Raw genomic sequence first — 14,096 nt, 5'->3', positions numbered from 1 at the left:
ATGTGGAGAATCGGTTCAGTCCGTGAAAGCTTATGTTTTGCATTGCAGACTGCATTGTAATGAACCCCGGTGTATTTTTAAATGTGTTGAAGTAAGTTGTAAGCAGGTGTTTTCTGGATATGCTGCTTTAAAGTCTCACTTATACCGCCACCACACAGGTACCGCAACTGTTTCTCAGAATGCTACCTTAATGGGTTTGAATTGCACTGTCTCACTTTGTGAATGCCAGTGTGAGGGAACTAAAGCTTTGATTGCTCACTTACAGGAACACATAGAAGAGGGACGGCATGTAACTTGTCCAGTGAGAGGATGCCAAAGTGAGTTCTCTGTAAAATCTACATTTACCTCCCATATGTCTAGAAAACACAAACGTTAGGAAAATGTGATTTGTGGTTTAAACAAAGATACTCAGAGAGTCCATCTACAAGTGCCACCATACAGGAAGGTGCCAGTGTATCAGATATAGAAGACCCTGGTATGGATGGGTCTAATTTCAGTGACCTGTATCTCAGAAATGTATGTATGTTTTACATTAAACTACAGGGACAGCATCTTCTGCCAGCATCTACCATTCAAACCATTGTTGAAGAAATACAAAATATACATGAATTGGGACAGATGTATACATTGAATACACTAAGGTCACTTCTAAAAGATATGTCAGTTTCAGATGAAGACATAAAAATCTGTGACACAGTAAAACAATCTGACTTGTTCTCAGCTTGTCACACAGGGCCCATGAGAACTGCTTATTCAAGAGTTCAGTGCTTTAAAGATGTGTTCAAGTATGTTGAACCCAGAAAAGTGTTTTTGGGCAGGGATGAGAACAGGATGGAGAGATTTTCCTATTATGTTCCTCCGCTAAATATTTTGAAGGGTATGCTGGAATCAAGTTTTTGGCAAGGTCTCATATCAGTGAATCCTAATAATGTTTCAAGACCAGATATTCTCAGGGACTGTTGTGATGGTAACGTGTTTGTGTCAAACAAATTTTTTCAGGAAAATCCACATTGCCTCAAGCTGGTTCTATACCAGGATGCATTTGAAGTAGTGAACCCACTTGGTTCTGCCAAAAAGAAGCACAAGGTTTTGGCTGTGTACTTCTCTCTACTCAACATCCCACTAACACCCTTCATCATTGTTTGCGGTAAGCTGAAAGAGCAAAATTCAACTTTTTTTTTTTCTGTTGTAACTGCCACATTCTTTGTACTCTTGGCTTGTTTAGTTTCATGTTCTGTTGCTTCCTCACTAATACACTGGATAACACAACCATATAAGTTCAACTAGTAACAAAACTCATCCTATGATCCATGTAACAAGTATCTCTGCATTTGTATATATGACTGACATTAAAGCTCTTGTTATTAAAGTTTTTAATTTGTTGTTGTTGTTGTGTTAATTCTCAGGTTCCTCCTGCTTCGCTGCTGAAACATTCATGTTGAGCATTGACAAGAAGACTGTCAACGACCGCATCACAACCTTCCAACCCGTTCTCACTCCCAAAGCGTAACATTTTACGCTAGGTGACAAATCGTCACCATATTATGTTTTCGGCTACCCACCACGTTCCTAAATGACGACCTCGGAAAACAGAGGAAATATGAGAACCCTCTGGACTGAATCTACACATGTTCGCTCTTTTTCTTCAAATCGCTTAGAAACACGCTATTTAACATCATTTAACATATATCCAACAATGATGAGACAAACTATAGGACAGAGGTGCAACAACTAGAGTCATGGTGCCACGACAATAACTTGGTCTTAAACACCAAAAAGACCAAGGAGATCATTGTAGATTTCCGGAAGAGGGGTCATAACAACCATCTGCCTCTCTTCATTGGCAGTGAGGCGGTGGAGAGGGTGAGCAGTTTTAAATTCTTGGGGGTAACTGTGACCGAGGACCTGTCCTGGGGCAACCATATCACCTCAGTTGCACGGAAGGCCCAACAGCGCCTCTACTACCTGAGGAGACTGCGGAGCGCACACATTCCCAGATCTCTGATGTTGAACTTCTACAACTGTGCCATCAGCAGCGTTCTGACGTATGGATTTCTAGTGTGGTTCCCCAGCTGCACCAAGGCCGATCAGCAAGCACTCCAGCGGGTGGTGAAAGAAGCTGGCAGAATTATTGGAACAAGCCTGCCAGAGATCAGTAATATCTTCCCCACTCGCTGTCTGAGGAGGGTGCACAGTATCCTGCGGGACCAACATCACCCTGCGCGCCACCTTTTCCATATGCTGCCCTCAGGGAGAAGGTACAGGTCTATACAGGCCAGAACATCCAGACTGGCCAACAGCCTGTATCCACAGGCTGTGAGGCTCCTGAACTCTCTGCCCCCCTCTCACGGACAATAACCATATCCAACTTCTTAATAGCAATGAACTGGTCTGCATTGGTGCATCATATCTTTATTCTCTTCCCCCTCCTGCCCCCCCCCCCCTCTTTCTTAAATAGATAACTATCATATCTGATATCATATCTCACAGTACAATAATATTGAATGGGTGCATTGTTGTATTTTGTCATGTTTCTCAGGTCTTTGTCTGAATTTCTACGAACATTATTGCTAAGGATTGTCTTATTGCATTGGAGTCACACTGGGTTAAATATGTACACTTGGGTTTTAAGGGGTATTTATTATTTTCTTCTTTTTTGGGGTTGTATGGAAGCCCCAAACGCAATTTCATTGTTCTTGACAATGACAATAAATAAATACTACTACTACTTACTACATTAAAGTCCTGGTTAAGGTCAGGAATAAGGTTATGGTCAGGGCTAGGGATAAGGTTAGGTTTAGGGCTGGAATACAGGGCTGGAACGTCTATTACCGCGGGAGCGTCATTGCACTGGATTCCAGCCATAACCCGCCGCGTACCCTAAGAACGCCGAAGGTCTCCTTTCACGTTCCTCAGGAACGCCGCGGGACGAGACAAAACGTCGACATGTTACGCCTCGGGAGTGAGAACGCTCTGAACCTTCACCTCTGCTATCTGCCTAATGTTTGGCAGTTACTACTGCTTTAACATACACTACCCTGTAGAACTACGATCAACACTGGAATTCCTTCAACGGTAAAATTTATTTTATTATGGATTTATTTTTGTGCTTTTCAAACTTGGCCATTTGATATCCCACCTCAGGTTGTTAATTTCCTCAATCTCTCTCGCCCTTTTTTCATGAAGGTGTCTCTTTTCCATAAATCCTGAGAGAGGCACCAAGGTTGAATCCAAGAAGAAAAAAGTGTTCTCAGTCAATCCCAGAGTCCTCACTCTCATCTCAGACATTGCTGACCATGAGTGGATCTAGTCCTACCCCTCTTGTTTGAGACAAAGTGATAAAGGTATACTATGTTACATACTCCACAGATGTTCTGTTTTTGAAACAATTGTTACATTTCTGATTGTGAGTGGGAAGTTTAACAATGTGAAGTTTTACTAGACACAATTTGTAAAAGTACATGGTCTACTTTTGATTCACTGTTTTATATCTGAAAAATTTATCTGGTAAAAATGTGGTAAACCTGCGATTTTGTTTCTTGGATTTTAATTTTCCCAGTTTTAAAGATATTTGTATTCCAATAGTGTAAAAGTATGCTGCATGTACATTGCTGGCATTTTGTAGTTACCCAAAAAAATTGCAGTTGAAGTTCTCAAAACAAGTGTAAAGTTTTTGTTTGTACCTGATGCAGTTTTAAGATGTACATTTTCAGGTTTACTGCTCAGTTCTGTGTGCAAAATATGTGGGTGTAAACATGTTCCTGTAATTTCTTCAATTCAGATTTTCTTTCAATTATAGAAAAAATGTTTAATTCTCTATATTTGTATTTGGGTAATTTGAAAAGTCAAGATTCTACGTGTACTGACATTTATGTAGTGAGAACAGCACCAAAACACTTAAAGGTGTCTGAATTGTCTGCTAAAGGTAATGTGAAGTATAATGTGTGCTCAACTTACAGCACTGGTTTTGCACAGTTTGAACAGAACTTGTAAGAATTCTGTGATTCCTCACTGTTACTGTCATGGAGATAACTAGTAACTATTCGTGATTTGTTGAGTACAAATGTAAATGTTTGATGTTCAAAACATCAAAGATGTTAAATAAAATACTTTTTTTGGAAATTTAAGGTGGACATTTTTGTGTTACATTTAGTAATTTGAATAAAATCATGATTTGTGTATTAAGCTTACAGAGTAGAACACTTAAGAGCACTCTAGTCTAAAAACGGTTACAGAATAAAATTGTATTTTTTTATTTTTTGATAGTTAATTTTACAGGGAAAAAATTTTGTTTTCTGGCACAAACTTTATTTTATATGTTATTTTCATGTTAATTCTAGGGAAAAACATTTTTTCTTCAAGTTAAAACATTTTCTTCTACGGTAAAATATTGACCCTAGCACTGTTTTTAACCGTAAAATCAACAATAACAATACCTTGTGAAGAAAATATAATCTGATCAAACATTATTCAGCTTTAAATATTGTTCAGCTTTAAAGTTACTGTGCAACTGTGTAATAAAAATGTGCTCACGACTTTGGCCTTGAGAGCGATAAGAAGCGATCGCCTCATCCTGCAGGTGCAAGATATCTGCAGGCGAAGAGACTAGAACACCCAAGGCCGATTTCCTTTTATGGAGTTGTTTTTCTGCTAATGCAGCACTTTCCTCACAACCCCCTCCTGTAAGTTTTAGAGAATATATACCCATCCTCACAGCAAATCTTCGGAATCTCCTGATGTGAGCTGTGTTGAGAGGTTGTCTCTGTCTCAATAAAAGTTCACTGATTCCCCATCTGCCGCAGGTGTCCGGTTGTCTTCATTCTCCGCCAGCCTGGTTAAGTCAATTCCTCCTTAACATCTAAAAGAACCTATTTAATGAAGGAAGACGGGTTCACTTTGTGTTTAATATTATTCTATTGCTGTTGTTGTTTTTTTTGTATCCTTCAATTGGCGTCACGAACAGGATCCGCTCCAGGTCAACTGGAACGGATGGGAGGACTTCGGCCGTGGTCTGAGTGAACGGAGTTTGGACAAAAGCTGTGTGCACACAAAAACAAGGTAAGCAGACCTTTTATTTCTGCTATATTGAACATTATAAAAATACTTAGTGTCCAAACTCCTAGTAATTCATAACCAAAATTGTCTGGCTTACTTAAGGCTTGTTGAGAATCAGACAAGTGAATAAGAAATAAGTGAATAAGAGATAAGTGAATAAGAAATAAGTGAATAAGTGAATAAAGATAAGAGTGAACTGAGGTCTGACCACGGTTGCAGCCGACGGGTTGCTCTCCGGTGTCGGATACATACCTCAGTGCAGGTCTGGGACCTTGAAAGGGTTTATTAGTAACGCCTTTCTAAACAAATTAAAAGGTTAAAGGCCTTGAGAATATTTTTTAGTAATATTCTCTAAACTACAGAAGGGTTAGGAAGGCCCAGAGGACTTTATTAGAAAAGATCCTCTAAAACTTAAAAAGGAGAAGTACTGGTTGGAGTCCAAAGGAGGGGTCCCTTTGATCAATAGGAGAAAACGGATCTCTTCTTAAAACCCCGATGATTTTAGTGTTTTAAATGTTTTGATGTTCTGTTTGATATTGGACACACATAAATACACGCTGAATGCTTGCTGTGGAACACTGGGCAGGACAGTTTGGTTCTCCGTTGTTCACAGATTACACAATTAAAGGAACTAGGTTCCTCTTTTGGTTAAAATAATACACCACACATAGAATTTTTTTTTTACACATTTATTACATACATAAGGAGGGTAATGAGTGACTGCAGGTAATGTATGAAGTGTGAATGAGACGTGTGAACAAGGTGACAACCAACTAGCACCCCTATCAGGAAGCTCTAGGCAAGGTTACCCGCCAGACTCCGGTTTGGTAGAAGCTTGGTAACACCTGAAGGGATATTTCAGTGCTGACTCACCTTTAAAGCAGCGCCCCAGCTGTTAGTGCCTAACAGAGGCAGAAACCCAGCTGGCCCAAATTCTCCTTTAAAATCAATAAAAGAACACTCCTCCATTGACAGTAAAATGGATGGAGAATTAGATCGAGAAACTAATGATGATGGTTGGGGTCCCGGTGTTATTCTTAGCACATTGGGAGAACAATTAACATGTGTTGAGACAGTCATCAACTCCACACACCAGCCTAAAGAAGCAAAAAAGCAGAAAGAGTCATTGAGGAAAACAGCTGAAAGGTTAATGAAAGAAAAGGGAAAGGACGAGGGGAGTAGTGGTAACTGGGGAATAATTTGGCAGAATAAGGCTATGCAGGCAAAAGAGAAAGAGGAAGAAGCCAACTCAGCAGCAGCAGGTGCAGGTGTGATGAGCGGGGTGAGACACAGAAAGGAAGCAGATAAGCACGCAGGCCGCAAAGCTAAATTTAATCACTGGGTGTGTTTATGGGAAACTGCAAAACCACACATGAAGAAAAATAGGTCTCAGCCACCTCCCTATTCTGCCTCAACTCCTCCCTCAGCAGGCATATATCCGGTACTTAATATCTCTGGTGGAATAATGACTATTGGAGAAGAACCGCCCGTAGCTCCAACTCCCATAGATACCAAGCATTTTTGCCCAGGAAGCTCCTCTCTGTCGGCGACATCCTCAGCTAGTAGTAGAGCCCCCTCTTCTATGTCCCATTGTTTTGGAACCGGATCTGAGGGCCTAACTGACCCCCCTGCGAGCGCACCATTTGCGGTTCGAATGAACAGACAGGAACCCACTGAACAACAATTAACTGATCAAGAAGCAGCATTACGCCGCTGCTTAAATGAACATAGGTCAGTGGTCCAGGTGAATAATCGTGTTGCGTCAGCCCCTCTTTCCCGGTCCAACCCCTTTGCCAGCACTCCTGTCGCTGTTAAAGGAGATCTGACCGCTACTGCAAAAACTGAGCCTGGCACTTCACCAAATGTCACAGTTACCATGTCTTTGGTGGGCCGTCAGGATCCGGAAACACAGATGAGTTTAGCCCACGTTTTTGCTGACACTGCTACCCCACCAGGCGGGGAAGAAACTGAGGATACTGATGATGAACTCAGTGACCTTAACAATACACCCCCCTCTACCCCTCCCAGTTTAGGATATCAGACTAGATCTAAGGGCCCTGTGCCTCAGCCTCCAGGCATATTTCCCCTGGTCCAGACTAAAGCGCAACGTAGACCAGTGTATCAACCTTATTCATTCGGAGATGTCCAGGCCCTAGTGGACAAACTCCCTGACATAACGGAGGGAGGGAATGCCTGGTTGGCTGGTTTGGATAAATACACAGCTGGACAGGACCTCGCACTGGGAGATTTTAGAGCTATTATAACTAGGTGCACATCCCGATCTCAGGCAGCGGACCTGGAACAAAATGCGGGTACTACCATGCATGAGAACGAGGTGCCACTAATGCAGGCCTTGAGGTTTATTGGACCGGCCCTGCGCAAACAATTCCCACCCAAAAATCAAGGCACCTTACAGAAATTTAAATGGGAGGGAAAGCAAAATCCCACCCATTATCTAAATCAGGCTGTTGAAGACTGGGTGAACCATACAGGTCATCACCCCAGTAGGACTTGTTCACAGAGCATGTGGTTTAGAAGGGCGGTGCTGAGGGGCATTCCGGAGTCAGTAAGCCAGAAAATGGAGGATAATCCTGATTTGCAGGACTGTGACTTTGCAATCTGGAAGAAACATTTGATTTTTAATCTTAACAAAGTGCAGATTAAGTCTGATGATAAAGCGGAGAGCGTCGAAGATTTACAGTTGCAACTGTTGAAGGTTCAGCTGCAGAAAGCTAAAAACGACCTGGGTGGAAAAGGTGACAAGCCTAAAAAGCAGCTTGTGGCCGCTGCGGCTCCCCCTCCTGGTCCAGTTGCCCCTGATTTGTATCCGAACCCATGGCCAACTGATCCACAGCCCCCCCAGTATGGTGCTTATCACTCCCCGGCCCCTTATGGGCAGAGAGGTTCCCCATTTGGAGGAAACAGAGGTGGTTTCAGGGGAAGGGGTCAGATGGGAGGTGGTAGGGGAGGCCAGATGTATGTTTGTTTCCGGTGTGGACAACCTGGACACTGGGCTAAAGCGTGCCCTTTGAACCCGGCTGCTGGAAGAGGCAGGGGAGCCCGTGGTGGGCCCTATCAGCATCCTGGCCACAGAGGTGGACCTCGTGGTGCTGTAGTTGGAGTGCCCCCGGCCCCACAGATGCCTGTGATGGGGTGGGAGTACTACGAGGGTGGTCCCCAGCTATAGGACACCCCACAGACTGCCCAGGACGGTGAAGGGACAACGGCGGACCCTATGCTGTCCATAACTGTAGATAGAAGAAGAAGCAGCTTTTTAGTGGACACTGGAGCTACGTACTCCACCATTAAGGATGTTGCTCGTGAAAGACTTACTGACAGAGTGATTACAGTGGTGGGCATATCTGGGGAACCTAAAACTCTGCCTTACACCGTGCCCCTCCCCACAACGGTTGGAGATCAGACCTTGTTACACAGCTATGTTTGTTCAAAACAGGCGCCTGTGAATTTACTGGGAAGAGACTTGTTGATTAAATTAGGAGCCACAATACTCTGCTCTTCACAAGGCCTAACTGTGACTCTCCCTACTGGGGTTGTACTTCCCTGCTCTGATGGGCCAGAGGGAGGTGGTCAGTTTCTGCTGCAACCCTCCTCCTGTTTGGCGGACTCTGCTGACATCTACTGGGCATTATTGGAAGTTGAAACACCTGCCGAACCAGGAGTTTGGACTGCTTTTCAGCAATGGCGGCCGTGGCTCTCACTCCTACATCCTTATGTCCCTCCCCCTGACCCACCTCATGTTACACTGTTTTATGACAGGCATGACACCACCTGGTACCAGCACATGTTCCAAAAGCAGTGTGAGGGGCGGGCTTGGTCTCTGAACATGTCGTGCATTTTTGCGGCACCGGAGGGAGTGGCAGCAGCGGTTACTTTTACAACAGATCAATTACAGTGGTACATGATGTCTGATGAGGCAGCTCCCCATGTGTCACTGGCCTTACATCCTGGACACCAGGCTAAGGAGCTGGGTGGAATGGTTAAACGTTCCCTTGCGGCCACTGACTGGACACCTACAAAACTCCCACAGGTTTTGTTTTCTCCATCTACCAAGACATACCAAATTTTAAATGATTGCTTTAATTCCTCAACACTGCAACATGGAGTGGTCAGCGGGTCACATGGAAGAGAACACACAGACCACTGTGATGCTGCGCCTTTACTCGACTCTCTTCCTGATTGTTTGTGGTCCCTTGGACCCACAGATGTAGGTTTAGTTGATGTGGAGCCAGTCTCTTTTCAACTGTCATCTGCTACCCCTTTGTGGCAGCCTCAGTACCCACACAGACCGGAGGCTGAGGCTGGGATTGCAGAAACAATTTCTGGTTTGGTCACTGCCGGTGTCTTGGAGCCCTCCTGCTCTAAGTGGAACACGCCCATCCTACCCGTTGAGAAAAAAGGCACGGGGAAGTTCAGAATGGCACATGATTTGAGAAGGATTAATGCCTTACTTGGCACTCCTACTTTGCCTGTGCCTAATCCTTATGTTGCCTTGACCAACCTCCCACCATCTCATGCCTGGTTCACCTGCATTGACTTGGCTAATGCCTTTTTCTGCCTCCCACTTCGTGAGTCACTGCGTGACATCTTCTCATTTACATTTAGAGGCCGACAATGGCGTTACACTCGCTTACCACAGGGATTTGCCCTCTCCCCAGGACTGTTTAATCAGTGTTTGAAAGAACTTTTACAAACCAGCCCACTACCATCTGACTGTATGTTAATACAATATGTGGATGACCTTTTGCTGTCTGCCCCCACGGCTGACATCTGTTTGGAGGCCACCAGAGTGGTACTTCACCACCTGGCCAACACAGGTTTTAAAGTGAGCAAAAACAAACTACAGATTGCAAGAAAACAGGTTTCTTTCCTAGGCCGCATGGTCTCACAGTCCGGTATTTCCTTGTCCCCAGAACACAGGAACTCCATTTTGCACCATCCAAAACCTCTAACTGTAAAAGACATGTTGTCATTTTTGGGCCTGACTGGTTACAGCAGGACCTATGTCCCAGACTATGTTGGCCTTACTTCCCCTTTGCGCGTTTTGGTAAATGAACAAGGTATGAGAAACCTCTCTGCTCCCCTCTCATGGACTACAGAAACAGAACAGGCGTTTATAAAGTTAAAACAACAGCTTTCTGTCGCCTCTGACCTTGCTGTGCCAGATTATGCTTTGCCTTTTCATCTTGATGTTTCTGGAACTGGAACCCATATCAATGGTATCCTGTTCCAGAAAAAAGGGGGAGAGAGAAAAGTGTTGACATATGTAAGCGTAATGCTTGACAACACTGAAAAACGCCACCCACCGTGCACACAACACGTTTCTGGACTTGCAAAAATCATTCAGAAAACAGCACACATAGTGATGAACCACCCACTAAAAATTTTGACATCACACAGTGTGGTGGCCTACGTCTCCTCACAGGCCTTCACACTCACTTCACTCAGGCAGAGACGCCTCAGTACCATTTTGGAAGCACCACACATCACCTACTCACATGAAGGCATAAACATGGCTGATCACATGGGATCAGGGGAACCACATATGTGTGAAGAGGTTGTGCAGGTACAGGAGAAAATCAGGCCAGATTTGCAGGCAGAACCTCTAATGGATGCAGAAAAAGATTGGTTCACAGATGGATGTTGTTTCAGAACTGAAAGTGGAATGTTGAAGGCTGCATGGGCAATAGTGGAACAGACAGACATGAGATGGAAAACAGTGAAAGCAGAGCAGTTGACAGGACAACAGTCTGCACAGAGAGCTGAACTGAGAGCGGTGATTGAAGCCTTAAGGATGGGAAAGGGACAGAAAGTGAATATATACAGTGATTCAGCTTATGCTGTGGGAGCAGTGCATGTGGAGCTCAAGCAGTGGCTAAGAGCTGGTTTTTTGACAGCCAGCGGAAAGCCTATTAAACATGAGATAGAAATGAGGGAATTAGCGGAAGCACTGTTGTTACCTGTTAAGGTGGCAGTGGTAAAATGCAAAGGACACAGTGCCGGATTGGACTTAGTGGCATTAGGTAACAAACAGGCCGACTTAGTAGCTAAGCAGACAGCTGGCTACTTACCCTCCCTGATTATGGTAATGGACCCAGAAGCCACACCCCCTCCAGAAAGACCACCCATACAACTAGGCCTAGCCACAATCAGAGAGTTACAGGACAAAGCCAGCCCCCAGGAAAAATCATTATGGGTAACAAGAGGGGCCACAAACACAGATGTTTGGCGTGGCCCAGATGGAAGGCCCATTCTACCGCCAGGGGTCAGACAGACAGCAATGGAAGAGGCACATGGAGTGGGGCATGTGGGACCTGCACAAATGATGAGGAACTTAGCCGCCTGGTGGCACCCTTATCTAAAAGACATGACAAAATACATGGTTAAAACCTGTAAGGAGTGCAACCAATTTGGAATCAAGCCCGCCTTCAAGCCAATAGCAGGGTACTTCCCCATCCCACTTTGCCCAGGGAAAGAAATAATCATTGATTACACAGACATGGTGGACAGAGTAGGTAGTTACAGGTACCTGCTGGTGGCTGTGGATGCATTTTCAGGTTGGCCAGAAGCCTGGCCGACAGCAAGTGAAAACAGTGGAACTGTGGTGAAGTGTCTGATTAATCATTATATACCACAGCATGGGTTTCCCGAGGTCATAAGGTCGGACAATGGTTCACATTTCAGGAACCACGATCTGCAGAGGGTTGAAGCCGCATTAGGTTTGAAACATAAGTTTGGCTCAGTTTACCACCCCCAATCCCAGGGGAAAGTGGAAAGGATGAATCAAACTCTAAAAACTAAATTGGCTAAAATCTGTGCACAGACCAAATTAGATTGGGTTAAGGCATTGCCTCTTGCATTAATGTCCATAAGATGCTCAGTAAATCAAACCTCTGGTTACACTCCATTTGAGTTGGAGCATGGCAGGCCTTTTCCTGGCCCCTCCTCTCGCCTGTTAATGTCGGATGAAGCTGATTCAGACCTCGATCCGAGGACATATTATAACATGCTCCGCAGTTTTGTTGCCCAGTATTCCTCACAGGTCGCTGAAAGAAACCAGCAAGAGCTGAAAGAGGCGGCTACACCTGGAATGGACTACGTCCTCCTGAAAGTCACAAAGAGAAAGTGGGCTGAGCCTCGCTGGACAGGCCCTTACCGCATAACAGAGCGGACCTCCCACGCTGTCAGGCTCGAAGGGAAAGGTGACACCTGGTTTCATTACACACAGTGCGCTGCTGCCACCGAACCAGGAAGAACCTTGAGAGAGGTGCAGAAGGACCTGTCAGAAGGAGCTGCAACAGCATCACCAACCACTTGAGGGAGCCAAAACTCAACCTACAAGCCGGCTGGTTACAAAAGGGGGTGTTCTTCATACTGAACTAAACATTTTTATTTTTCTATTTTTAACATCTTTTATGACTTTGCTTTTATATTGGCTTGAGTTTTTAAGATTTACATTTTACATTGCAATAGTTTTAACCGCTGAAAGCTCATTTAAAGTTGTGTCACTGATACTTTTTGTTGCTCTTTAACTCCTAGAACACGCCCTTGGCGAGGTGGGGGGAACTGGACCACCTTTCTGTGCCCCATCATCCTCTATTAGAAGACATCCAAGCTAAGTAAACATGTCTTGGCCCTTTCCCCCTGAAATGACAGGCAGGCAAAGATGTTGCGTCTTTGTTTGCTTCCTGGCCCTGGGTCTCATTCCCATTGGCATAATCCTGATCTGTGAAGGGCCCCCGAAACTTCTGACACCTTCAAGTTCAAAAGCTTCGCCCCCTTCTGACAGTCCCAATCTGACAAATGTAGCCCCTAGGGTCTTGCCCACCACTTCCTCTCCAGTTTTGCCCACGCCCGATCCATTTAGAAAGAAACGAGACACGGTTACCTCCTGTACCCCAAGTACGACTAGAATGATTACTCTCTGTGTCCCCAACAATAAAAGTTGGGTAGTCGAAATAGATTTCGCTAGCTTCCCAGTCACTCCCGTCACCAAAGACCAAGGGGGGGATCTTTTTAACCTTGCAGTACATCTCTCCTCCTCAGTGTGGTATATAACCCTGGGAGGTTGGCATCAGTGGAAGTGGTCCAGTTTAGTGTCAGAAACGGACCTCGATTGGTCCAAGCACTCTAGGGGTCAGGCTTTGCACTGGAGAAACCAAAATATGCTCAGAATAGCAAAAAAAACCGGATCTTTCAGGCTTAATTTTTACCCTAAAGGATCTGGCCTTGACCTCCTGTCAACAATTTATACTTGCCCCTTGGACTGATCGCACCGCCCTGTATTGGCAAATGGAAATATGCCCTAGCGTTGGTGCAGCTCCAAGCTCTGTAGTTAAAGATGATAATCCCACCTTTAATGGCCCTCCGGTGACATATACAAACGGGGGGAGAAACGGCCGAATACGCATTGTAGACACAAATAAAATGTCTAAAGATGACCTCTTCCAAATTCTAACCGGTATTTCTGGAGCAACAAACAACTGGTTACTACTAGCTGAACAAGCTGCTGACAAGACGGCTTCCGACTGCATAGTGTGTATGGGAGCCCGCCCCACTTTAAGAGTGGTACCGGCGCCAGTCAATAGTGCATGCCTCCTGCATCTTATGAACAATACAAAACGAGGTCATTGCTCATATCTGGAAAACCACTTTCCTAAAACTCAACGCTCGGTCTCTAATAAACCACCTTTCTTTTCTTCAGATGTAGCTGTGAACAATTTCACTTGTATTAACCTGACTGGCAATGCAGTAAAACTAGGTAGCTTGAACTCTTCTTGGTGCACTGAGATGACGGTTATGAAACCAAACTTCCGACCTACGGCTAGGGCTGATTTGTGGTGGTGGTGTGGCAGTAACAAGTTATATGATGGTTTCCCTCGGGATGCGTCAGGTCTTTGCGCTCTCATAACTCTTATTTTACCTGTTTTAGTCACTCCAGTAGATCTCTCTATAGAAGTACACGAAGTTGGCCTCCCATCCTCCTCTGAACGCCGCTCTAAGCGTTCTCTAATCCCAGGTTC

At 44.7% G+C, this 14,096-nt stretch overlaps 1 long non-coding RNA gene across 1 annotated transcript; it reads left to right on the top strand.

Annotated features, from left to right (window-relative positions):
- Positions 1 to 264: 264 nt before the first annotated feature.
- Positions 265 to 1,465, top strand: LOC113028630 (uncharacterized). The gene is made up of 3 exons (XR_003273256.2): positions 265 to 317; positions 1,000 to 1,147; positions 1,407 to 1,465. It is a non-coding gene; the product is annotated as an uncharacterized LOC113028630 (long non-coding RNA).
- Positions 1,466 to 14,096: the final 12,631 nt, after the last annotated feature.

Source organism: Astatotilapia calliptera, chromosome 2 (genome assembly GCF_964374335.1).
Source record: "Astatotilapia calliptera chromosome 2, fAstCal68.1, whole genome shotgun sequence".
Taxonomy (NCBI): domain Eukaryota; kingdom Metazoa; phylum Chordata; class Actinopteri; order Cichliformes; family Cichlidae; genus Astatotilapia; species Astatotilapia calliptera.
This window is presented reverse-complemented; position numbering and strand designations above follow the sequence as displayed.